Source organism: Ursus americanus, chromosome 7 (genome assembly GCF_024610735.1).
Source record: "Ursus americanus isolate L20-20 chromosome 7, mUrsAme1.1.p, whole genome shotgun sequence".
NCBI classification, from domain to species: domain Eukaryota; kingdom Metazoa; phylum Chordata; class Mammalia; order Carnivora; family Ursidae; genus Ursus; species Ursus americanus.
Window position 1 is genome coordinate 53,790,096 of NC_142133.1, and position 24,855 is coordinate 53,814,950.

Sequence of the window (24,855 nt, forward strand, 5' to 3'; positions counted from 1 at the left end):
AAATAGCTGTATGAGAATAAACTGGAAAAACCATGGCACCAAGTTCAGACCCAATCATATTATAACATATGCAACTTAATGATTATAACATATTATATATAAACATATATAAAATATATTATGATATATACAATTAATGATTCCATTTTCCTGTTCATTGACTTTTTTATTTATTGCCTGTAGTACAGCTGAGAAAGGTTTCCAGTTTCTACAACAGAAAATTGTAAAAAAAGATTTATCCAGACTGCCAGGGAAGAGGGACTATGAAAACATAAAGAATCCTAAACCAAGGCTGGATGTTTCCTGCAAATCTCAGTCCTCCTTGGGGTTAACACAGTCACGAGAACCACTGGCAAATGGAATGGGAGGTTTGATTTCTGAGGATAGTACCACAGGGAGGCATAGTGGGATGGTGTTCTTCTCAATGAATATTAAAGCTAATGGAAATATGACTTGTATTTGGTTTGCACACCACATGCAAGAAGAAAGGGTAAAGAGGGAGGAAGTGGGTTGAGGTGGTTTTAGCAGTTAGGTCTGTTTTTAAGTGCTAAAGACATCTCTCTTCTTGGAAAAGTCAGGCTTGGTGTCTGCCCCTTTTATATATAATGATACCTTTGTCCATGTTCACTTTAGATCTGAGTTTTCCTTTCTTTGACATCTTATTAATTCATTCTTCTGGGGAGTTTTTCAAAGTAGAAAATTCATCCTGAGGAAAAAAAAAATTCAAGCCAAGTCTAATTGACTAAACTTTCCTAGTGTTCAGTGCTGAGAAGCAAACCTTTCAAGTTTTTGCCAATTGGCAGGAGTTTTAATGACAGGCTTCCAGGATCAAAGCAAACCTTTTAACTTCTTCTAACAGTAAATTCAGTGGTGACTATTGACATGTAAAACATTCTCCGTGGCAGAAACAGAAATCTGAGATTAGTTGAATTTTACCACTTATCCTATGTGGAGGACAGCTCAGTATGCTCCCCATTAACCCAACAATAAAACGTCAGACCCAAAAAGAGAAGAGAGCCTATGTAATTGTTTGGCTAAGAAATGTTGAGGAATAAGTACTTACAAATCTCACGGCTGGTATAGGATTATAATGACACATTCATTGAAACACCAATAATTAAAAAGGAGCTACTGTGGAAATGAAACAAGCCTATAATAAATGCATTTTCTTCTAAAAGGCAGTATTCCCTTTTGATTTCAAGAGAGGTGACCTCAAATAAGAGTAAAGGGTGTGGGAGCAGAAGGCAAAGTATCTGTTGTCTAGCCCCTACTTTGTCAGTCATGTATGTGTCTTTAGTCAAATCACTTATCCTGTCTAGTTCTCAGGTTCTTGATCTGTCAAATATGGCTGCAGATCCCTTCTAGCTGTTAAAACAAAAGCTCTGCTTGTAGGCTTCTAGGTTTCTATAATAGTGAGAAACGAGGTGAAAACATGTAATCCTTTATGGCAGGGTTTGAGTGTTGGAAGGTATAGAACATGTGCTTTGGGCTTTCATTCCCAGAGATACTGATTAGAAAGGTTTGGAATAAGGTTCATTAGTCAATATTTTAAACAAGTACCCAAGATGAGATGTTGACACCTAAAAGGCATGTTAGCAACAGGTGTTTAGGCCACATTCCTCTTTCTCCCATGTTGAGTCTAGCTAGCTAGATCCCTTCCTATCATCTTAAGATTGCAGTTGAATTCCCAAAGCTGAAACAATGGCTGCCACATTCAAAAGAGAGACTATGGAGTTTGACACATCTCTTTCACACTTTCTAGGGGTGGGGGAATCCTATATGCTTCAGTTCCCCTGTCTCCCACTACCTGTGTAAGCAGAAGACTAGGAATTTGAGCATCTTTGGATATCAGACTGTGAGGACAGGAAGGGAAAATGAATTAGTGGGCTCTTCGAGCCTCTTTAAGTTGTATTAGTTTCCTCCCACTGCCATAACGTATTATCACAAACTTAGTGGCTTAAAACAACACAGATTTATTATCTTATAGTTCTGTAGTTCAGAAGTCCAAAATGGGCCTCACTGGCTACGATTAAGGTGTCAGCAGGACTGCATTCCTTTCTGGAACCTCTAGGAGAGAATCCATTTCCTTGCCTATATTCCAGCTGCTACAGGCTGCCCACATTCCATGGTTCATGGTCCCCTTCCTCATTTTCAAAGCCAATAGCATGGGTTGAGACTGTCTTACATCATAACACTCTGACTCTGACTCTGACTCTTCTGCCTCCCTCTGCTTTCACAGAGTCTTGTGATTGCAGATAATCCAGAATAATCTCCCAATTTTAAGGTCAGCTGTTTAGCAACCTTAATTGCGTCTGCAACCTTCATTCTTTGCCGTGTAATGTAACATAGTCCCAGGTTCTTGGCATTGGGTTGTGCACATCTTTGAAAGAGGTATAATACCGCCTACCACACAAACCAAAAGAAGAGGGCTCTAACAGAGTCACTTTTCCAGATTGGGGAGTCTGTGAAAGGGTAGACTGGCACTTCCACCCTGGTTAAAGATAGACTTAATCTGCCTAGTACCTATCTGAGCAATGGAAAATAGATTAAGTCGGTGGCGGGGGCACAGACTCATGAGTTTCCTATGGTTCAAGGGGTGTGAGCCATAATTTTGGTACTCTGCTTAAGGGTATAGTGCATAAGAATAAAGCAGGATGTGTAACTGAGGTCTAATGTTCAGGAATGGAATAAGAAGATATCAAGCCAGAGGGTATCTTCCACATGAGGGGCCTGAGCCGTGTTTTCCCTACCCATGATACTTGTCATAGAACTCAAACATGATCCCATTGGGAGCACTAGTATTTGTGTGCCTGCCACACAACGTACCACCCCCAAGACTGTAGTAGAGACAGTTAAATAGAGACAGAGGGCCACCATTTTCCTTTCTTTCTCTCAGTTTCTAACACTATTGAGGACAAAACAACACATTCAGGGAAAAGCAGGAAGAATAAAATGCAGACCAACCCCCCTCCCCACTTTAAGTCTTAGAATGTGGCCTGAGTAGTGATGAGAGGAAGGTGAGGAGATTTAAATTAAATGAGAGATTATAGTTTTAATCTAGACTAGATTGAAAATTTTCTGGTAGAAAATCCATAGAGCTATGAATTTCACCCAAGCTGCTGTTAAAGTTTAACTTTCAAAAAGGTAAAATCATAACTCTATGCAAATTTAGAATGTGAAAGTTTTTAACTAACTTCTTAAGGAAGGAACCAGTAAGATGTTTTAACTGAGTCAAAGAACATTTTAGAAGTTAGCGTATTTATAGCAGGATAAGATTGCTGGGTTAGATACAAAACTGATAAATGTCTAACAGAGCCATTAGGAGCTCTGGTTATAACAGAGCCATTAAGTTTATGTTTTATTAGAGAGGAATTCTTTACATTGCTCATATACAAAAAACTGCATATTTACAAGTAACTTTACTGTTTCTTGGAACTTAAATCAGGTAGATAATACCGAGTGGTTTTTGCCTCTGTACAACAGTGATGGGATAAACTGTCCACCTTTTTGCCTGATTTTCAAGTTTTAGATACTTTTTTTGGCAATATTTTTAAGAATTGGAAAGAAGAGTCAGATTTTGTTTGAAAGCAATGAGAGGAGGGAGGGTTAGTTTTTACCTCACTGAGTTCAACTGTAATTAACAAAAATACAGCAAAGATTTAAGATTTTGAAGTGATGACAAAATAAATTATAGTTTAAGGCTGCATTTCCTGAAATGTGACAAATGCATTCTTGTGTAAAATAAATATCTGTTGTATATGGGATAGTGTTTCTGTCTTGCTGACTCCCAAGAGTGGCTTTGTGCCAGGTTATATCAAACTGAGTCAAATCAGTAACCTAACCTGAAATCTTCCCTAATCATCACTACTTGTGTCCTAATGAGCTCTCCTCCCTTCCAGGAATAGCTCATATAAATGAAGTGCAAAACCCTTTATAGACTGGCATCAGCCATCAGCTCACTTAAAAATGTCTTGTGGGTATCTTTTGATGTTTTGAATTCTGTTTTTACCAGCTAGACATAGTTTAGATAAATGGTTTATTTTTCCTTAAATGGATTCCAAATAATGTTTCTTTCAGTTTGATTAGATCTTTTCAGAATCACTAGATGACCCAATTTCTGATTTCACTGTGGACCATGAAATGTGATGTTAGAAAATTTAAATAGGGGGCGCCTCAATGGCGCCTTCATTAAGCGTCTGCTTTAGGCTCAGGGCTGGTCCTGGGATTGAGCCCTGCATCAGGCTCCCTGCTCTGCTGGGAGCCTGCTGCTTCCTCTCCCACTCCCTCTGCTTGTGTTCCCTCTCTCACTTGCTGTCTGTCTCTCTGTCAAATAAATAAAATCTTAAAAAAAATTTAAGTAGGACAAAAAGTAAATTTTCTGCCACTAACATCTGTCTGGCACCTCTAATGATTGTGAAAAATAATTTAAAAATAAATTTAGCAATGACAGTATACAACTCCTGTGTTCTTTCATGTAACTTGTCAACATTGTTACAAACTTATTTTAAATTATGTTCTCTCAGGTGAACTTAGGCTACAAAGATCTTATTGTTTACTTTATCCTTCAGCTTGAAGACAGACTCTTTGGGGTCCCTGGATCAAACAATGATTTCCACTTTAAGTTGGTTCAAAATCAAATGATTCCTCAGTCTCATTTGTGAATTTCTTCTGATAAAGCAAATCATATGAAATAATGATACTGAAATTCATGCTTTTTTGAGTAGAACTGAAGAAAACAAAGCAATAATAAAGTCACTTTTTACCTACTGTTTAATCATCATTCGGTGTGGACTGGTGCCTGATGTGATGGGAAGCCTCATTACTCAGTATGACTATTGTAAATATTCTTATTAAATATTTACTTAGCAAATAGCTGTTGGTTAATTGTAACCAGAGGTTAGCATTTAGATAAAAATGAAATTATAGATACCCTGAGTAAATCTACTAGGGTTGAACTGTTGTGTTCATCTCACTGCATATCTTATGAAGTAAAGTAAAGGATGGGCAGAATGCAATCATGGGTGGCAGTTTCGCTATTACTCCTGTTCATAGGATTTTGATCTTGTTTACAAAATAAGCTCGATGATCCTTTCTAGCTAAAGCCTTGCTGCTGAGACTCTGTAAGACACCAGGAGAAGGGTGGGCTTGGACTCTCAAAAATGGAGAATGGTAAGTGATGTCTCACTCCTTTACTTCCAGTAGACCTGTGTTTCTATCTCACGTTGGCTCCTGTTCTCCTTTAGTTTCCCCAACTATTAAAATCCTTTTGTTTTTCACTTTCCACCTAAGACACTCGAAATTTCCCATCTCAGTTGTCTGAGGTTCCTCAACCTCCTTGTCCCTTTTCAATATTAGTGCATGGACAACCCAACTTTGTTTCAATCCAACTGTCCGTATTCTGGAGTCACATGGAGGGCTTGCAGAATAGAGTGCTGGACCCCACTCCCAGAGTTTCTGATTGAGTAGGTCTGTCGTGGGGCCTGAAAATTTCCATTTCTGTCAAGTTCTGGTGCTTGTTGATGCTACTCCAGGGACCACACTTTGAGAGCCACTGCTCTCAAGTGCTGCTTGATACACCACTGCTGTAATACAAATCCTGAGTCATTCTGTATATCCTAAGGAGGCTCCTGTAACATTTTAGTTAACCAAGACAGTTAGTGGAGCCATACCAGCATCATAGTGGCAAAGACATCCCTTGTTTTTGTTCTCGTCCTCAACAACAAAAATTTGGCATGCATCCATAGCTAAGAATGTCTTTGAGGGGGCTGATGATCCAGCATCGTACTTCAAGGGACCCAGGAGCAGTCTTGCTGATCTGTGCACTGGCTAATAGGAAGTTAAACCTCAGTCCTGGCTGTGGACCTTGCAGTGGCCAATGTACTGGCTTCAGCCCCTCTTGATGAAGATCACTCTTGGCTCTGGAAACAATGACTTAGAAAATGAGAGAGCCTTTGTGGTAGTTCAGATTTCCAGAGAAGTTCCAGTGCTCTGCTCTGTAAGAGAAAAAAATGTGAATTTGGATACATTGGAGTGGTCAGTTATTAGAACTGAAGGAGATGGTTACGACTTCCAATATGAAGATAGCAACACAAAATTTTAAGGAACATGAAAAACCAAGGACACAAGATGACACCAAAGGATCACAGTTACCTCCTGCTAACCAAACCTAAACACTTGGAGAGCTCTGATTTATCAGATAAAGGATTCAAAAGAACTGTTTCAAGGAAACTCAACGAGCCCCCCCAAAAAAAGAAAAAAATTAATTGAAATTAGGAGAATAATACACAACCAAAATGAGAAGTTTAACAAAGAGAAATAATAAGAAAGAACAAAGCAAATTCTGGAGCTAGGGAATGCAATGAATGAAATGAAAAAATGCAGTAAATAGAGTCAACAGCAGACTGGATCAAGCAGAACAGAGTTTCACTGAGATTAAAATTAAGAACTTGGAAATTATCCAGTTAGAGGAGAAGAAAGGAAAAAAAATGAATAAGTCAATTTAAGGCTATGTAGTTTTTGGGATGCCATCAAAAGGATCAATTTGTGAATCAGTTAAGTTCTAGAAAGGAACAGGGGGAGAGGGGAAGAGAAAGCATATTGAGAGAAATGACCGAGAACTTCTCAAATCTGGGGGAGTGATTTGGATTTCCAAATTCAAAGAGATCCTCTCCACACATTATAACAGAATTGTCAAAGCTCAGATACAAAGAATCTTAAAAGCATAAGAATGAAAGCTTATAACTTACCAGGGAACTCGCGTAAAACAATGAAATACCTGACAGAGAAAGACAAATCATGTATGATATGTGGAATCCTACACAGCTGAACTAATTGCAAGAGATAGTAGAATGGTGGTTGCCAGAGCCTGGAGTGTGGGGGAAGTGGGGCGATGTTGGCCACCGGTTACAAACTTCCAGATATAAGATGATTAATTTCATGGAATCTAGTGTGTAGCATGGTGATTATAGTTAATAATACTGTATTATATACTCGAAACTTGCTGAGAGAGAAGATCTTAAATATTCCCACCACAAAAAAGAAATGGTAATTATGTGACATGATGGAGGTGTTAGATAAAGCTACTGTGGTAATCATTTTGCAGTATACCTAAGTGTATCAAATCAAAGCATTGTATACCTTACACTTAAGTGTTATGTGCCAATTATATCTCAATAAGCTGGAAAAATAAAAAGACACTGGGAGTAAGAAAAAACAAAACTAGACAGACAAACCCCACAGATATCCATATTCTTAGGTATATGCTTCCACTGCTGAGTGCACAGACACAAATCTAATTGTGCCTATTGATGCCTTGTACATACCTAGCTTACAACTTCCTGTGACTTGAAATCTGCCTCATAATTTTGTGAATTCCAAGAAAGCTCCCTAATGATCTTCTCAATGGCCATTTAAAAACTTTACTGTTTAAAACTTTGGCTTAATATGAGATTATCTGGTTCCTAGCTTCAATAGGAGGCCATCAAGTAGGAATTTGCCTAACTTTAAGATGGTCACCTACCAAAAACTTAATTGTACCCTCCCTGCTTCTTGCTTTCTTCTAGTTTTGTAGATGAGGTGTTTTTTTGTGGCTCATTCCATCATTTGTATTCTCAGTTCTGAAACTTTTCATTAATCAGGATGCATTCTTAACCTCTTATTCTCCATAGCGTATTTCTCCTCAGCATAAAAATATGATGATGCAGGTCTCTCCTCTTTATAAAATAGAAACCCAAACCAAAACCCTCTTATGAACCTGCTAGGAAAATTGGATAGCCAATTCATTCCATATGCAAAGGAATGAATTTGGACCCTTACCTCCCACCATTTAAAAAGAATTAACTCAAAATGAATCAAAGACCTGAATGTAAGACCTAAAATGATAAAACTTTTAGAAGAAAACATAAGTATAAATCCTTATGACATTGGATTAGGCAATGATTTCTTATATATGACACCAAAAGCACAAGCAAGAAAAGAAGAAATCAATTAATTGGACTTTATCTAAATTATAAATATTTGTGCTACAAATGACACCATTAAGAAAATGAAAAGTGTGTGTGCGTGCGTGTGCTTCTGCACCTGTCTTCCCATCTCTGCATTCAAATACATGTTGGTAGCTTCAAATTGGCCGTGATGGGAATATTTATAGAATGGAAATCAACAAATGTTAAAAATCAGGGCTGGTTTTTTTTTTTTTTTCTTTTCTGGAGATGCAGATGTCAAACATTTACTACAATGCCCAAGGACTTTATGGAAATACACATTTGAATTATATTCTATAACCAGTCTCATTCTTATTCCCTGCTCTGACTGGTTTTCATCTTGTTCTCTTTTTGTTGTGATGCTCTCCTGCAATCTGTTCTCAACGCTGTTTTCAGACTCTTTTTTTCTCTGACACGAATGTGATTATGACAATTGTTTGTTTAAAACTCCCTCAATATCGGGTGGCTCAGTCAGTTAAGCTTCTGCGTTCAGCTCAGGTCATGATCCCAGGGTTTGGGATAGAGTCTCACATTGGGCTCCCTCCTCAGTGGGGAGCCTGCTTCTCCCACTGCCTGCCACGCCCCTGTTTGTGCTCTCTCTCCCCCTCTCTCTATCTCCCGCTCTGACAAATAAATAAATAAAAATGTTTTTAAAAAATAAAATAAAACTCCCTCAATATCTTTTAAAGGAGCCGAAGGTTGTTTACTCCTTGGTGTGTCACAGATACACCAGGTAGAGTTGTCTCACAAAATAAACCTTATTTGCAGCAAATGAGATCACGGGGAGTAACTTCCAAAGCAAGGATAGATAGGTTCCTTTTATTTAGGGTTAGGATGAATATTTTAAAAGGGGTCCTTATCACTGTATGTAGAGACAGGCATAAGGTCACTCATGCACCTTAAGGAAACACACCTATCAATACATTCTGTGTTATGTAAATGAAGCTTGTGCTCCTCTTTAGGCTGAGATTTTAGTACTATAATGAGGTAAAGGTAATTGTCAGTCATTCTAAAGGTCATTCCATGGTCCTTTTGCACAGGCATGAGTTGGGGGGTTACATTCAAACTGGTCTGGGTGGTCTGGGCTGGCTGGAGGGCTGGTCAGGGCAGTCGCTAGTGCTTGAGGACTGGTTTCCCTTTCTGTTTGCCTGAGTTAAGAAACAAGCTGGAAAGAAGAGCTTAAGGAAAAATATGGGACAAAGGTTGGTGAGTACAAGCAGGTGGGCAGTAAAGGTCAGGTCTTTGGTTCTAGCAGGTGACATCTGCACATCATCTTCAAGGTGAGGTTTAAACTCTGTCAAGTCATTTCAGATCCCTTCCTCTCCTTGAAGTTTTTCCAGTTACTTTCAAGTACTACTTGATGGCATCAGGTTCTCTCCTGCTTTTGGGCCTATGTACCTGTAATCCCTTTATCTGTGAAGTCCTTTTCCTCCTTCTCTGTATGGTGTACTCACTTATTCTAAGGCTTACTAAAGTCAGAACATTGCTTCTGGAGAGATTTTCTCCATCTCTCCTCCTGGACTACACTCGCTTCTTGCCCCCAAGACTGGATGAACTAACTGTACTTTCTCTCTCCTTTAACCTTGGCATGCTTGCGTTTGGTATATTAACTTCCTTACTTCTCATTATAATCAGCTTCTTGATGGGAAGGCTGAGGTTTTATTTACTTCTTTATTCTCAGCGTCTAGTATATTTTAGAACATTATACGTGATAAAGATGGTTTTGGAATGTGTTGAATTTGTAGGAGAGAAGTTTACTTTAAAAAGAACTTACCTCATTTGGGAGAGGTAACATAAATGTTTTGAAGTGTTTTAAAACTTGCCATGATTGAATTGTGTAGCATTTATTGAAAAGGGACAGAAAGGCCCATATGAAGGACTTTAGTGGAGAATTTACAATAAGAGTGACTACTTACATTTGAATAACTTTACATTTGAGTACTTGTATTTGTGATGGAATACTACAGGAAAACAAATTCTCATTAAGATGACATATGTCTAGAGATTTTTCTTTAAATATTAACTTCACAGAAGTAAGTTAGTTATGACATCAGACCATTATTTATCCCTAAGACTGTCAGTTTAAAATTCTGAGGAAGGTAAATAAGATAAATTAGAATTCTTTTAACAACTACCAAAATGTAGTCGTGGTTTAACATTAAATATGTTAGAGAGAAGCATAGATAATATACTTACTGCTTTATCAAATTATATATTTTAGATTTATTCTTTCTTTATATAATATTAACTATTGCTGTATGATATGCTCAATTTTAGGGAGTATAGGAAAGGCTACAAGACTGTTTTTACCTTGGTGTTATGGCTTAATGGGAGAGAATAAGTTCCAGCCAGAAAGAATGAAAGATGTGGTTATTTGTTATGTCAGTGTATTTTGATGATGATGATGGTGACATGACGACAACCATGGGGACAATGATGATAGCTGTGCTCATTGAGTAAATATTTTGTTTCAGGTAATTTGTGAATTGAATCCTCATTGGCTCCTGTCAACAATTCCGCAAGGAAAATCTCTTTTAATAATCCTCCTGTTTTAGATGATAAATCTGAGTTTCAGAGAGAAATCACGTAACTTTGTCTCAAGTAGTAAATAGTAGATTTATTCTTAAGCAGTACTTGGTAGATTTAGGTTTCCGGCAAAATCTAAACAACTTTAGAGCCCAGTTTTTCTTAATATACCCTGGAATTTGAATCAGAAAAACAAGATGAGTCCCACTTCCTGTTAGATTAGAGGAACATTAGTCAGTGAACCTTTCTTCGAGTCATCTTTCTCAGCAGTGAAATGGAGATAATAGTATCTGTCTTGTATATATCATAGTGCTATTATAAAGACTGAATGGGCAGAAGATCTGAAAAACTTTTATGCGTGAAGTGTAAAGCCCTTTGGTTAATAATTCTTAAAGTGTACCAGCATACATTGTCATCATAAATAATATACAATAAAATAATCTACATTTTTTTTCTAAAAGTACACTTTTGATAAGTTCAAAGTTCCAAGGGCACACCACAAAAAACCACCACCACCACCACCAACAACAACAGAGCAGTTGATATAAATGAGGTTATATTGTATAGAGACTATAAACTGTAAGAAGAAAACTTTCTTTCCAGAATTGATTTTTAGGTGCTAGTAATCTGAAATTATGATTACTAATTTTCCAGGTCCTACCTCCCAACCAGTATTCCTGAATATTGGACTCTTGTAGAAATTTTCATGCTGCTACATATGCTACTTATTGTTAGGTGAGGACTGACATGAATTATGTATAGCTACATCCAAGGTTGAGTTTGAGATAGAGAGAGCTTGAAATGCATGCAGTGTGGCTCTGTCCCAAAAGTCAAACTGTAATGTCAAGACCTGGAAATGTTTGCCTGAGCGTTTGGCCTATATAAATGTATTCTTCTCTTTAGTTATTTTTTTTTTCCCTAATGTTTTTTAGTTTTATAGAGAAATAATTGACATACATCATTATAGAAGTTTAAGGCATACAGTGTGATGGTTTGATTTACATATATTGTAAAATGAATACCACAGTAGGTTCAAGTAACTTCTGTCTTTCCATATAGATACAATAAAAAGAAAAGAAAGACTGAAAGAAAACAAGAAAAAATTCTCCTTGTGATGAGAATGTGTAAGATTTACTCTCTTAATGACTTTCCTATCACACAGCAGTGTTAGCTGTAGTGATAATGTTGTACATCACACCCCTAGTGCTTACTCACCTTTTAACTGTGTGTCTTTTGATCACCTTCCTCCAATTCCCCTCCCCTTCTTTAGTTTTCAATATCAGTATTTAGTGTAATTGTTTTTGTTAGGAAACAACTTTTTGGAATCCTCTCACCAAAGGAGGAAGTTCCTTAGCCATTCTAAATGATATCAGAGTTTCTCAGAGCAAATGAGAACTTCCAATTACAACCCAAGGATTTCTTTTATAAAAAATTTTAATTCTAGTGTACTTAATATAGTGTTATATTAGTTTTAGACGTACAATATAGATTCAACAATTCTATATATTACTCACTGCTCATTAAGATAAGTATACCTTTTTTATAATATTTTTTTATTATTTAGTCACCATACAGTATATCCTTCGTTTTTGATATTAATGTTCCACGATTCATTATTTGCGTATAACACCCAGCACACCATGCAAAATGTGCCCTCCTTAATACCCGTCATCGGCCTATCCCATTCCCCCCTGCCTCTCCCCTCTGAAGCCCTCAGTTTGTTTCCCAGAGTCCATAGTCTCTCATGGTTCATTCCCCCTTCTGTTTACCCCCCTTCATTTTTCCCTTCCTTCTCCTACCGATCTTCCTGCTATTTCTTATGTTCCATAAATGAGTGAAACCATATGATAATTGTCTTTCTCTGCTTGACTTATTTCACTTAGCATAATCTCCTCCAGTCCCATCCATGTTGCTGTAAATGTTGGGTAATCGTTCTTTCTGATGGCTGAGTCATATTCCATTGTATATATGGACCACATCTTCTTTATCCAGTCATCTGTTGAAGGGCATCTCGGCTCCTTCCACGATTTAGCTATTGTGGGCAATGCTGCTATGAACATTGGGGTGCACATGGCCCTTCTCTTCACTACGTCTGTATCTTTGGGGTAAATACCCAGTAGTGCAATTGCTGGAGCACAGGGTAGCTCCATTTTTAACTTTTTCAGGGACCTCCACACCGTTTTGCAAAGTGGCTGTACCAACTTGCATTCCCACCAACAATGTAGGAGGGATCCCCTTTCTCCATATCCTCTCCAGCATTTGTTGTTTCTTGCCTTGTCAATTTTTGCCACTCTAACTGGTGTAAGGTGGTATCTCAAGGTGGTTTTGATTTGAATTTCCCTGATGGCTAATGATTTTGAACATTTTTTCATGTGTCTGTTAGCCATTTGTATGTCTTCATTGGAAAAGTGTCTGTTCCTATCTTCTGCCCATTTTTTATTTGATTATTTGTTTGTTGTGTATTGAGTTTGAGAAGTTCTTTGTGGATCTTGGATACCAGTCTATTATCTGTAGTGTCATTTGCAAATATCTTCTCCCATTCCGTGGGCTGCCTCTTAGTGTTTTTTGGCTGTTTCCTTGGCTGTGCAGGAGCTTTTTATCTTGATGAAGTCCCACAAGTTCAGTTTTTCTTTTGTTTCGCTTGCCTTTGGAGATGTGTCATGAAAAAAGTTGCTGTGGCCGATGTCAGAGAGGTTGCACCCTATGTTCTCCTCTATGATTTTGATGGATTCCTGTCTCACATCGAGGTCTTTCATCCATTTGGAGTTTATCTTTGTGTATGGTGTGAGAGAGTGGTCAAGTTTCATTCTTTTGCATATAGCTGTCCAATTTTCCCAGCACCATTTATTGAAGAGACTGTCTTTTTTCCACTGGATGTTTTTCCTGCTTTGTCAAAGATTAGTTGCCCAAAGAGCCGAGGGTCCATTTCTGGGTTCTCTATTCTGTTCCATTGGTCTATGTGTCTGTTTTTGTGCCAGTACCATGCTGTCTTTGTGATCACGGCTTTGTAGTAAGCTTGAAATCTGGCAGCGTGATGCCCCTGGCCTTGTTTTTCCTTTTCAACAATTCCTTGGCGATTCGGGGCCTTTTCTAGTTCCACACGAATTTAAGGGCTGTTTGTTCCAGCTCTTTGAAAAATGTCATTGGTATTTTGATTGGGATGGCACTGAAAGTGTAGATTGCTCTGGGTAGCATAGACATTTTAACTATGTTAATTCTTCCGATCCATGAGCATGGAATATTTTTCCATCTTTTTGTGTCTTCTCAATGTTTTTCAAGAGTGATTTGCAGTTTCTAGAATATAGATCCTTTACGTCTCTGGTTAAGTTAATTCCGAGATAATGTATGGTTTTTGGTGCTGTTGTAAATGGAATGGATTCCCTAATTTCTCTTTCTTCAGTCTCATTGTTCGTGTATAGAAATGCAACTGTTTTCTGAGCATTGATTTTGTATCCCGCCACATTACTGAACTGCTTTGGGGGTGGAGTCTTTTGGGTTTTCCATATAGAGTATCATGTCATCTGCCAAGAGAGACAGTTTGACTTCTTCTTTGCTGATTTGAATACCTTTGATCCCTTTTTGTCGTCTGATTGCTGTTGCAAGGACTTCTAGTACTATGTTGAATAATAATGGCGAGAGTGGGCATCCTTGTCGTGTTCCTGATCTTAAGGGAAAGGCTTTCAGCTTTTCCCCATTGAGAATGATATTCGCTATAGGCTTTTCTTTTCTTTTTTTTTTTTAATGATTTTTTATTATATTATGTTAGTCACCCTACAGTACATCCCCGGTTTCCGATGTAAGGCTCGATGATTCATTGGTTGTGTATAACACCCAGTGCACCATGCAATACGTGCCCTCCTTACTACCCATCACCGGTCTATCCCATTCCCCCACCCCCCTCCCCTCTGAGGTCCTCAGTTTGTTTCTCATAGTCCATAGTCTCTCATGTTTCAACCCCCTTCTGATTACCCCCCCTTTCTTTATCCCTTTCTTCCCTTACCGATCATCCTAGTTCTTATGTTCCATAGATGAGAGAAATCATATGATAGTTCTCTTTCTCTGCTTGACTTATTTCACTTATCATTATCTCCTCCAGTGCCGTCCATGTTGTAGCAAATGTTGAGAACTCGTTCTTTCTGATAGCTGAGTAATATTCCATTGTATATATGGACCACAACTTCTTAATCCAGTCATCTGTTGAAGGGCATCTCGGCTCCTTCCACAATTTAGCTATTGTGGACATTGCTGCTATGAACATTGGTGTGCATATGGCCCTTCTCTTCACTACGTCTGTATCTTTGGGGTAAATACCCAGTAGTGCAATGGCTGGGTAATAGGGTAGCTCCATTTTTAACTTTTTAAGGGACCTCCACACGGTTTTCCAGAGTGGCTGTACCAACTTGCATTCCCACCAACAATGTAGGAGGGATCCCCTTTCTCCACATCCTCTCCAACAATTGTTGTTTCTTGCCTTGTCTATTTTTGCCATTCTAACTGGCGTGAGGTGGTATCACAGTGTGGTTTTGATTTGAATTTCCTTGATGGCTAATGATTTTGAACATTTTTTCATGTGTCTGTTAGCCATTTGTATGTCTTCATTGGAAAAGTGTCTGTTCATATCTTCTGCCCATTTTTTGATTTGTTTATTTGTTTGTTGTGTATTGAGTTTGAGAAGTTCTTTGTAGATCTTGGATACCAGTCTGTTATCTGTAGTGTCATTTGCAAATATCTTCTCCCATTCCGTGGGCTGCCTCTTAGTTTTTCTGACTGTTTCCATGGCTGTGCAGAAACTTTTAATCTTGATGAAGTCCCATAAATTCATTTTATCTTTTGTTTCTCTTGCCTTTGGGGATGTATCATGAAAAAGGTTGCTTTGGCCAATGTCGTAGAGGTTGCTGCCTATGTTCTCCTCTAGGATTTTGATGGATTTCTGTCTCACATCGAGGTCTTTCATCCATTTGGAGTTTATTTTTGTGTATGGTGTGAGATAGTGGTCAAGTTTCATTCTTTTGCATGTAGCTGTCCAATTTTCCCAGCACCATTTATTGAAGAGACTGTCTTTTTCCCACCGGATGTTTTTTCCTGCTTTATCAAATATTAGTTGCCCAAAGAGCCGAGGGTCCATTTCTGGGCTCTCTATTCTGTTCCATTGGTCTATGTGTCTGTTTTTGTGCCAGTACCATGCTGTCTTTGTGATCACAGCTTTGTAGTACAGCTCGAAATCCGGCATTGTGATTCCCCCAGCTTTGTTTTTCCTTTTCAACAGTTCCTTGGAGATTCGGGGCCTTTTCTGTTTCCATACAGATTTAAGGACTATTTGTTCCAGATCTTTGAAAAATGTCCTCGGTATTTTGATCGGGATAGCATTGAAAGTGTAGATTGCTCTGGGTAGCATGGACATTTTAACTATGTTAATTCTTCCAATCCATGAGCATGGAATATCTTTCCATCTTTTTATGTCTTCCTCAATGTCTTTCAAGAGTGATTTATAGTTTCCAGAATATAGGTCCTTTATGTCTCTGGTTAAGTTAATTCCAAGGTAGCGTATGGTTTTTGGTGCTATTGTAAATGGGATGGATTCCCTAATTTCTCTTTCTTTGGTCTCGTTATTCGTGTACAGAAATGCAACTGATTTCTGAGCATTGATTTTGTATCCCGCCACGTTACTGAATTGCTCTATAACTTCTAATAGTTTGGGAGTGGCTTCTTTTGGGTTTTCCATATAGAGTATCATGTCATCTGCGAAGAGAGACATTTTGACTTCTTCTTTGCCAATTTGAATACCTTTGATCCCTTTTTGTCGTCTGATTGCTGTTGCAAGGACTTCTAGTACTATGTTGAATAATAGTGGCGAGAGTGGGCATCCTTGTCGAGTTCCTGATCTTAAGGGAAAGGCTTCCAGCTTTTCCCCATTGAGAATAATATTTGCAGTAGGCTTTTCATAGATGGCTTTTATGAGATTGAGAAATGTACCTTCTATTCCTATACTCTGAAGGGTTTTAATCAGGAAAGGATGTTGTATTTTGTCAAATGCTTTTTCGGCATCGATTGAGAGGATCATATGGTTCCTGAGTCTTTTCTTGTTGATACGATGTATCACGCTGATTGATTTGCGAGTATTGAACCACGCTTGCATCCCAGGTATGAATCCCACTTGATCATGATGGATAATCCTTTTAATGTACTGTTGGATTCTATTAGCAAGTATCTTGTTGAGGATTTTGGCGTCCATATTCATTAGGGAGATCGGTCTATAATTCTCCTTTTTGAGGGGGTCTTTGCCTGGTTTGGGGATCAAGGTAATATTGGCCTCATAGTATGAGTTTGGTAGCTTTCCTTCTGTTTCAATTTTTTGAAATAGCTTTAGGAGAATAGGTATTATTTCTTCTTTGAATGTTTGGTAGAATTCTCCAGGAAAACCGTCCGGGCCTGGAGTTTTGTTATTTGGAAGGTTGTTTATCACTGACTCAATTTCTTCATAATTAATTGGCCTGTTTAAGGAATCAATTTCTTCTTGTTTCAATCTTGGTAGTTTATAGGTTTCCAGGAAGGATTCCATCTCTTCCAGATTGCTTAGTTTATTGGCATATAGCTGTTGATAAAAATTTCTAATAATCCTTCCAATTTCAATGGTGTTCGTCGTGACCTCTCCTTTTTCATTCATAATTTTAATAATCTGGGTCCTTTATCTTTTCTTTTGGATAAGTGTTGCCAGTGGTCTGTCAATTTTATTGATTCTCTCAAAGAACCAGCTTCTAGTCCTGTTGATCTGCTCTACTGTACTTCTGGTTTCTGCTTGATTGATTTCAGCTCTAATTTTGGTCAACTGCTTCCTCGTGCGTGGATTAGGCCTGTCCCTCTGTTGCTGTTCCAGCTTCTTGAGGTGAGAATATAAAAACTGTATTTTAGATTATTCTATTCTTTTGAGTGAGGCTTGGATGGCTATGTATTTCCCCCTTAGGACTGCCTTTGCAGTATCCCATAGGTTTTGGACTGTTGTATTTTCATTCTCATTGGTCTCCATAAATTGTTTAATTTGATTTTTGATTTCCTGGTTTATCGAGTCATTCCTGAGCAGGATGGTTCTTAGTCTCCAAGTGTTTGAGTTTCTTCCAAATTTTTCCTTGTGGTTGAGTTCCAATTTCAGAGCGTTGTGGTCTGAGAATATGCAGGGGATAATTTCAATCTTTTGGTATCGGTTGAGATTGTTTTGTGTCCCAGAACATGGTCTATTCTTGAGAATGTTCCATGGGCATTAGAATAGAATGAGTATTCTTTGGTTCTGGGGTGTAGTGTTCTATATATATCTATGAGGTCCAACTGTTCGAGTATGGCATTCAAAGCCTTGATTCTTTGCTTAGTTTTTGCCAGGGTTTTCTGTCTATTTCTGATAGTGGAGTGTTGAGGTCACCTACTATTAAAGTATTTTTATTTATATGTCTATTCTGGTTAAGATTTGGGTTGTGTATCTTGCTGCTCCCCTGTTGGGGGCATATATATTTATAATTGTCGTATCCACTTGTTGAATATTTCCCTTAAGAATAATATAGTGCCCTTCTGCGTCTCTAACTATAGTCTGTAGTTTAAAATCCAATTTATCTGATATGAGAATTGCTACCCCAGCTTTCTTTTGAGGACCATTTGCGTAAAAGATGGTACTCCATCCCCTTACTCTCAGTCTGAATGCATCTTTGGGTTCGAAATGAGTCTCTTGTAGACAGCAAATGGATGGGTCATTTCTTTTTATCCAATCTGCAACCCTGTGGCGTTTATGGGATGGTTCAAAACATTTACATTAAGACTGATTACTGAGAGATATGATTTTAATGATGCCGTGTTGCCAGTAAAGTCTTTGTTTGTATTGGCTGTGACTTTCTGTTCTGTATCACTCTGGGGACCTTTTTACTTTTATAGAACCCGCCGTAATACCTCCTGTAGGGCTGGTTTTGTGGTTACGAAATTGGTTAGTGACTGGCGATTCTGAAATGTCTTTATTTCTCCATCAATTCTGAATGACAGCCTTGCTGGATAAAGGATCCTTGGCTGCATGTTTTTCTCTGAAAGAGCTTTAAATATGCTCCCCCAACCCTTTCTCTCATTCCAGGTCTGTGTAGACAGGTCTGACGTAATTCTGATGCCTTTGCCTTGGTACGTGAGAAATTTCTTTGCCCTGGCTGCTTTCAATACTGTATCCTTGGATCTAATATTTGTGAAATGCACTATGACATGACGTGGCGTAGGTTTGTCGTGGTTGAGCTTGGGAGGGGTCCTCTCTGCCTCTTGGACAGGAATGTTTGTTTCCCTCGCTAGATTAGGGAAGTTTTCAGCTACAATTTGTTCAAATATCTCTTCTAGACCTCTGTTTTTCTCCACCCCTTCGGGGATGCCGATGATTCTAACATTGGATCGTTTCATTGAGTCAGTAATCTCCTGTAACCTACATTCATGGGCGTGGAATTTTTCTAGACCATCTTCTGTTTTCATTTTTTCCTCTATTAACCCATCCTCCAATTCACTAACCCGTTCCTCTGCTTCTGTGACCCTGGCCGTCAGAGCCTCTAGTTTTGCCTGCATTTGGCTCATAGAATTTTTAATTTCTGTCAGATTCACTCTCATTTCTGTCCTTAGGGATTCTATATTCTCAGTAACCTTTTCGTTAATAGTTTTTTCAATTCTACTCATCATTTTGACCATCGTTACTCTGAATTCCATTTCTGATACTTTGGTTACATCCATATCCATTATTTCTGTGGCAGAGGCCACAGACTCACTGTCTTTTCTTTGCTGGGGGGGGCTTCTCCTTCTTGTCATTCTGACGAGGAGAGGTTGCGGGGTTGTCCAGAGCCCAAATTATTGACTGGGTCCCAGGCCGTTCCCCTTGTTTTATAGGGATCTTAGGGATGTGGGCTTCTTCTTTAAAGATTTTATTTATTTATTTATTTATGTGGCAGCCAGCCAGCGAGAGAGGGAACAGAAGCAGGGGAGTGGGAGAGGAAGAAGCAGGCTCCCAGTGGAGGAGCCTGATGGGGGACTCCTTTCCAGAACGCCGGGATCACGCCCTAAGCCGAAGACAGGCACTCAATGACTGCGCCACCCAGGCGCCCGGGTTGTGGGCTTCTTGATTTTTCAGCCTGCCTTCTGTGTTCTGGGGGAGGGGCCTGCCGTGCTGATAATCAGGCAACCCTGTTTGGGTAGAGTCTCCGTGTCCCCTGCGAGGGGAGATGGGGATGGGCACTCTTTGAGCCGGTATTTCCAGGCTTTTGTTCTCTGGCGGCTTTCCCTGGCGGTTTGCTGTGCCTCTTCTGAGAGTCAGAGCAGCAGCGGCCAAATTTCAGCCTCTGTCACAGAACAGAGGGATTGCGGCCTGTTCTGTACTAATGTTCTGGCCACTTTAACTCTGTTACTGTTGGTGCTGCTCAACCCTGCAGCGTCCCGGGATGTGCACCCCACACCTGGCGTCCCAGCCCTCACTTCCAGGGCCGGCGCGTCTCTGTCCTTTGTGTTTCTAACGCCGCCAGCCGCCAGCTGCCCCGCGTGCTCCGGAAGCTCCCGGTCTCAGTCTGGATCCATTGAGCACACCGGGATTCCGGTGTTCCGCGAGATGCCTGGTGGCGCGTGCACCTGGCTCACGGTCTCAGTCTGCCGTTTTGCGGGTGCCAACCACGAGCCCGCCCTCTCCCCCGTGCACTGGCTACTGCTTCCCGGCGCCCGAATGCGGCGGCTCCCTCCCCCTTCTGTTTATCTTCCGATATCTGTGCACGGTTTCATGGCTCCCCGCTTCGTACCTCAATACTCAGCGCTGGAGATGTTCATTTGTAGAGATCCAGATGCATCTTCCTGCGTCTCAGGCTGGTTCCGTGGTTGTTTAGGCTGTTCTGGTACCTATCCAGCTCGACTCGGGGGACCGGCTGAAAAAGGTGTCTCCTACTCCTCCGCCATCTTAACTCCTTCCCTCCCTCGCTATAGGCTTTTCATAGGTGGTTTATATGAAATTGAGGAATGTACCCTCTATCCCTACACTCTGAAGGGTTATAATTAGGAAAGGATGCTGTATTTTGTCAAATGCTTTTTCTGCATCAATTGATAGGATCACATAGTTCTTGATTCTTTTCTTGTTGGTATGATCTATCACACTGGTAGATTTGCGAATATTGAACCACCCTTGCATGCCAGGGAGGAATCCCACTTGGTCGTGAATAATCCTTTCAATGTACTGTTGCATCCTGTTAGCTAGGATCTTGTTGAGAATTTTGGCATCCATATTCATCAGGGATATCGGTCTGTAATTCTCCTTTTTGATGGGGTCTTTGCCTGGTTTGGGGATCAAGGTAATACTGAGCTCATAGAATGAGTTTGGTAGTTTTCCTTCTGTTTCTATTCTTTGAAACAGCTGCAGGAGAATAGGTATTATATCTTTTTTAAATGTTTGGTAGAATTCCCCGGGGAATCCGTCAGGCCCTGGACTCTAGTTTTTGGGGAGGTTTTTGATCACTGCTTTAATCTCTTCATTATTAATCAGTCTGTTTAAATAATCAATTTCTTCCTGTTTCAGTCTTGGTAGTTTATAGGTTTCCAGGAAGGCATCCATTTCTTCCAGGTTGCTTAATTTATTGGCATAAAGCTGTTGATGAAAGTTTCCAATGATCCTTCCTATTTCATTGGTGTTGGTTATGATCTCTCCCGTTTCATTCATAATTTTATTAATTTGGGTCCTTTCTTCTTTTGAATAAGTCTTGCCAGTGGCTTATTGATCTTATTTATTCTTTCAGAGAACCAGTTTCTAGTTCTGTTGATCTGCTCTACTGTGCTCCAGGTTTCTAATTCATTGATCTCTGCTCTAATCTTGATCACCAGCCTTCTCGTGCATGAGTTAGGCCTGTTCTTCTGTTCCAGCTCCAACTTCTTGAGGTGAGAATATAAAAACTGCATTTTAGATTTTTCTATTCTTTTGAATGAGGCTTGGATGGCTATGTATTTTACCCTTAGGACTGCCTTTGCAGTGTCCCATAGGTTTTGGACCAATGTGTTTTCATTTTCGTTGGTCTCCAAAAATTGTTTAATCTTCTTCTTAATTACCTGGTTTACCCAATCATTCTTGAGCAGGATAGTTCTTAGTTTCCAAGTGCTTGAATTTCTTCCAAATTTTTCCTTGTGATTGAGTTCTAGTTTCAAAGCTTTGTGGTCTGAAAATATGCAGGGAATAATCTTAGTCTTTTAGTATCGGTTGAGACCTGTTTTGTGACCTAGTACATGGTCTATTCTGGAGAAAGTTCTATGTGCATCCAAAAAGAATGAGTATTCTGTTGTTCTGTGGTGTAGTGTTCTATATATATCTATGAGGTCCATCTGGTCCAGTATGTCCTTCAAAGCTTTTGTTTCTTTGTTGATTTTCTGCTTAGGTGATCTGTCTATTGCTGAGAGTGGAGTGTTGAGGTCCCCTAGTATTAACATACTATTATCTATATGTCTCTTTATTCTGGTTAAGAGTTGGCTTGTGTATGTAGCTTCTTCCCTGTTGGTGGCATAGATACTTATAATTTTCATATCCATTTTTTGGATACATCCTTTAAGAATAATGTAGTGTCCTTCTGTATCTCTAACTACAGTCTTTAGTTTAAAATTTAATCTGTCTGATATGAGAATTGGTACCCCAGCTTTCTTTTGAGGTCCGTTGGCATGAAAAATGGTTTTCTATCCCTTCACTTTCAGTCTGGATGTATCTTTAGGTTCCAAATGAGTCTTGTAGACAGCAAATGGATGGGTCATGTCTTTTTATCCAGTCTGCAACCGTATGTCGTTTATGGGAGCATTTAAGCCATTCACATTGAGAGTGATTATTGAGAGATATGATTTTAATGATGTTACGTTGCCTGTGAAATCTTTGTTTCTATAGATTGTAAATTTCTGTTCTGTATCACTCTTGGGGCCTTTTTACTTTTATAGAACCCCCCTTAATATATCTAGTACGGCTGGCTTGGTAGTCACAAATTCCTTCAGTTTCTCCTGGTCTTGGAAGGTCCTTATCTCTCCATCAATTCTGAATGGCAGCCTTGCTGGATAAAGGATCCTTGGCTGCATGTTCTTCTCGGTTAGAGCTTTGAAAAATACCTTGCCAACCCTTCCTGGCCTGCCAGGTCTCTGTAGACAGGTCTGACGTTATTCTTATATTCTTCCCTCTGTACATAAGGATTTTCTTTCCCCTGGCTGCTTTTAAGCATGTATCCTTGGATCTAATATTTGCAAAATGCACTATGATGTGACGTGGTGTAGGTCTGTTCTCATTGATCTTGGCAGGGGTCCTTTCTGCCTCTTGGACACGAATGCTTGTTTCCTTTGCCAGATTAGGGAAGTTCTCAGCTATAATTTGTTCAAATATCTCTTCTAGACCTATCTCTTTTCTCCACCCCCTTGGGGATGCCGATGATTCTGACATTGAAACGTTTCATTGAGTCAGTAATCTCCCATAATCTACATTCTTGAGATTGGATGTTTTTTGAGGCAAGTTTCTGTTTTAACTTTCTGTTCTACCATCCCATCCTCCAATTCACTAATTCGTTCTTCTGCCTCATTTACACTAGCCGTCAGAGCGTCTAGTTTAGACGGCAGTTGATTCATAGCATTTTCAATTTCTGCCAGATTCGCTCTCATTTCCGCCCTTAGAGATTCTATATTCTCGTTAATATTTTCATTAATATTTTTTTCAAGCCTACACATCATCTTGACCATTGTTACTCTGAACTCCATTTTTGACAATTTGGTTCTATCCATATCCATCAGTTCTGTGGCAGAGGCCACAGTCTCTGTGTCCTTTCTTTGCTGGGGGTTTCTCTCTCTTCTCATTCTGGTGAGGAAAGGTTGTGGGGTTCCCAGAGCCCAAATTATTGACCAGGACCCAGGCAGTGTGCACTTGTTTTACAGGGTCCTTAGGGATGTGGGCTTCTTGACTTTTCAGCCTGCCTTCTAGGGGAGGGGCCTGCCGCTCTGATACTCAGGCAACCCTGTTTGGGTAGAGTCGCCCTGTCCCCTGAGAGGGGAGATGGGGATGGGCACAATGTGAACTGGTATTTCTGGGCTTCTATCCTCTGGCAGCTTTCCCTGGAGGTTTTCTGTGCCTCTTCTGAGAGTCTGAGCAGCAGTGGCGGTATCCTAGCCTCTGTCTCAGAACAGACAGATCGCAGTCTGCTCTCCACTGAGCTCTCTTGGCCACTTTAACTCTGTTTCCTCCAGTGCTGCTAAAAACCCCACAGCTTCCTGGGATGTGCGCCCCACAGCCACTCTTCCAGCCCTCGCTTCCAGGGCTGACATGTCTCTGTCCTTTGTGCTTCTAACACTGCCAGCTGCCCCCGGTTCCCGTGCGTTCCTGAGCTCCCTGTTTCAGTGTGGTTCGTACGTGCTCCGGAGCTCTGGTTTTCAGTCTGGTCGGGCGCGCTCCTGAGCTCCTGTTTTCAGTCTAGTTCAAGCGTGCGCTCTGGAGCTCCGGTTTTCAGTTTGGATGTGCGCGCACTCCTGAGCTCCCAGTTTCAGTCCGGTTCCAGTGAGCTCTGCGGAGCTCCAGTTTTCCGTCTGGTCATGCGGGTTCCCCGGCTCACAGTCTCAGTCTGCTTTCTCCCAGGTCCCAGTCGGCAAGTCTGGCCCGCTCCCCAGTGCAGGTGGCTACTGCTTCCCGGCGCCCAAGCGCGGCAACTCCCTTCCCCTTCCGTTTATCTTCCGATATCTGTGCGTGGATTCACGGCTCCCCGCTTCGTACCTCAATACTCAGCGCTGGAGTTGTTCGTTTGTAGAGATCCAGATGTATCTTCCTGTGTCTCAGGTTGATTTCGTGGGTGTTCAGGATGGTCTGGTAGATATCCAGCTCGATTCAGGGGACCAGTTGGGTCAGTGGCGGCAGCTGCTGCTCGGGGTTCCCGCCAAAATAAGTATACTCTTACTCCCTTTCATCTATTTCCCCGTTCCTCTACCACCTCCCTTCTGGTAACCATCAGTTTGTTCTCTATAGTTAAGAATCTGTTTTTTGGTTTGTCTCTCTTTATTTTTTCTTTGTTCATTCGTTTTATTTCTTAAATCCTACATATGAATGAAATATATGGTATTTGTCTTTCTCTGACTTGCTTATTTCACTTAGCATTGTACTCTCTAGATCCAGCCATGTTGTTGCAAGTGGCAAGATTTCATTTTCTTCATGTCTCAATAATATTCCAATTTGTATATATACCACCTCTTCTTTATTCATCTATTGATGGACATTTGGGCTGCTTCCATAGTTTGGCTATTGTAAATAATGCTGCAATAAACATAAGGGTGTATGTATCCCTTTGAATTAATGTTTTCAGAATTTTAGGGTAAATAT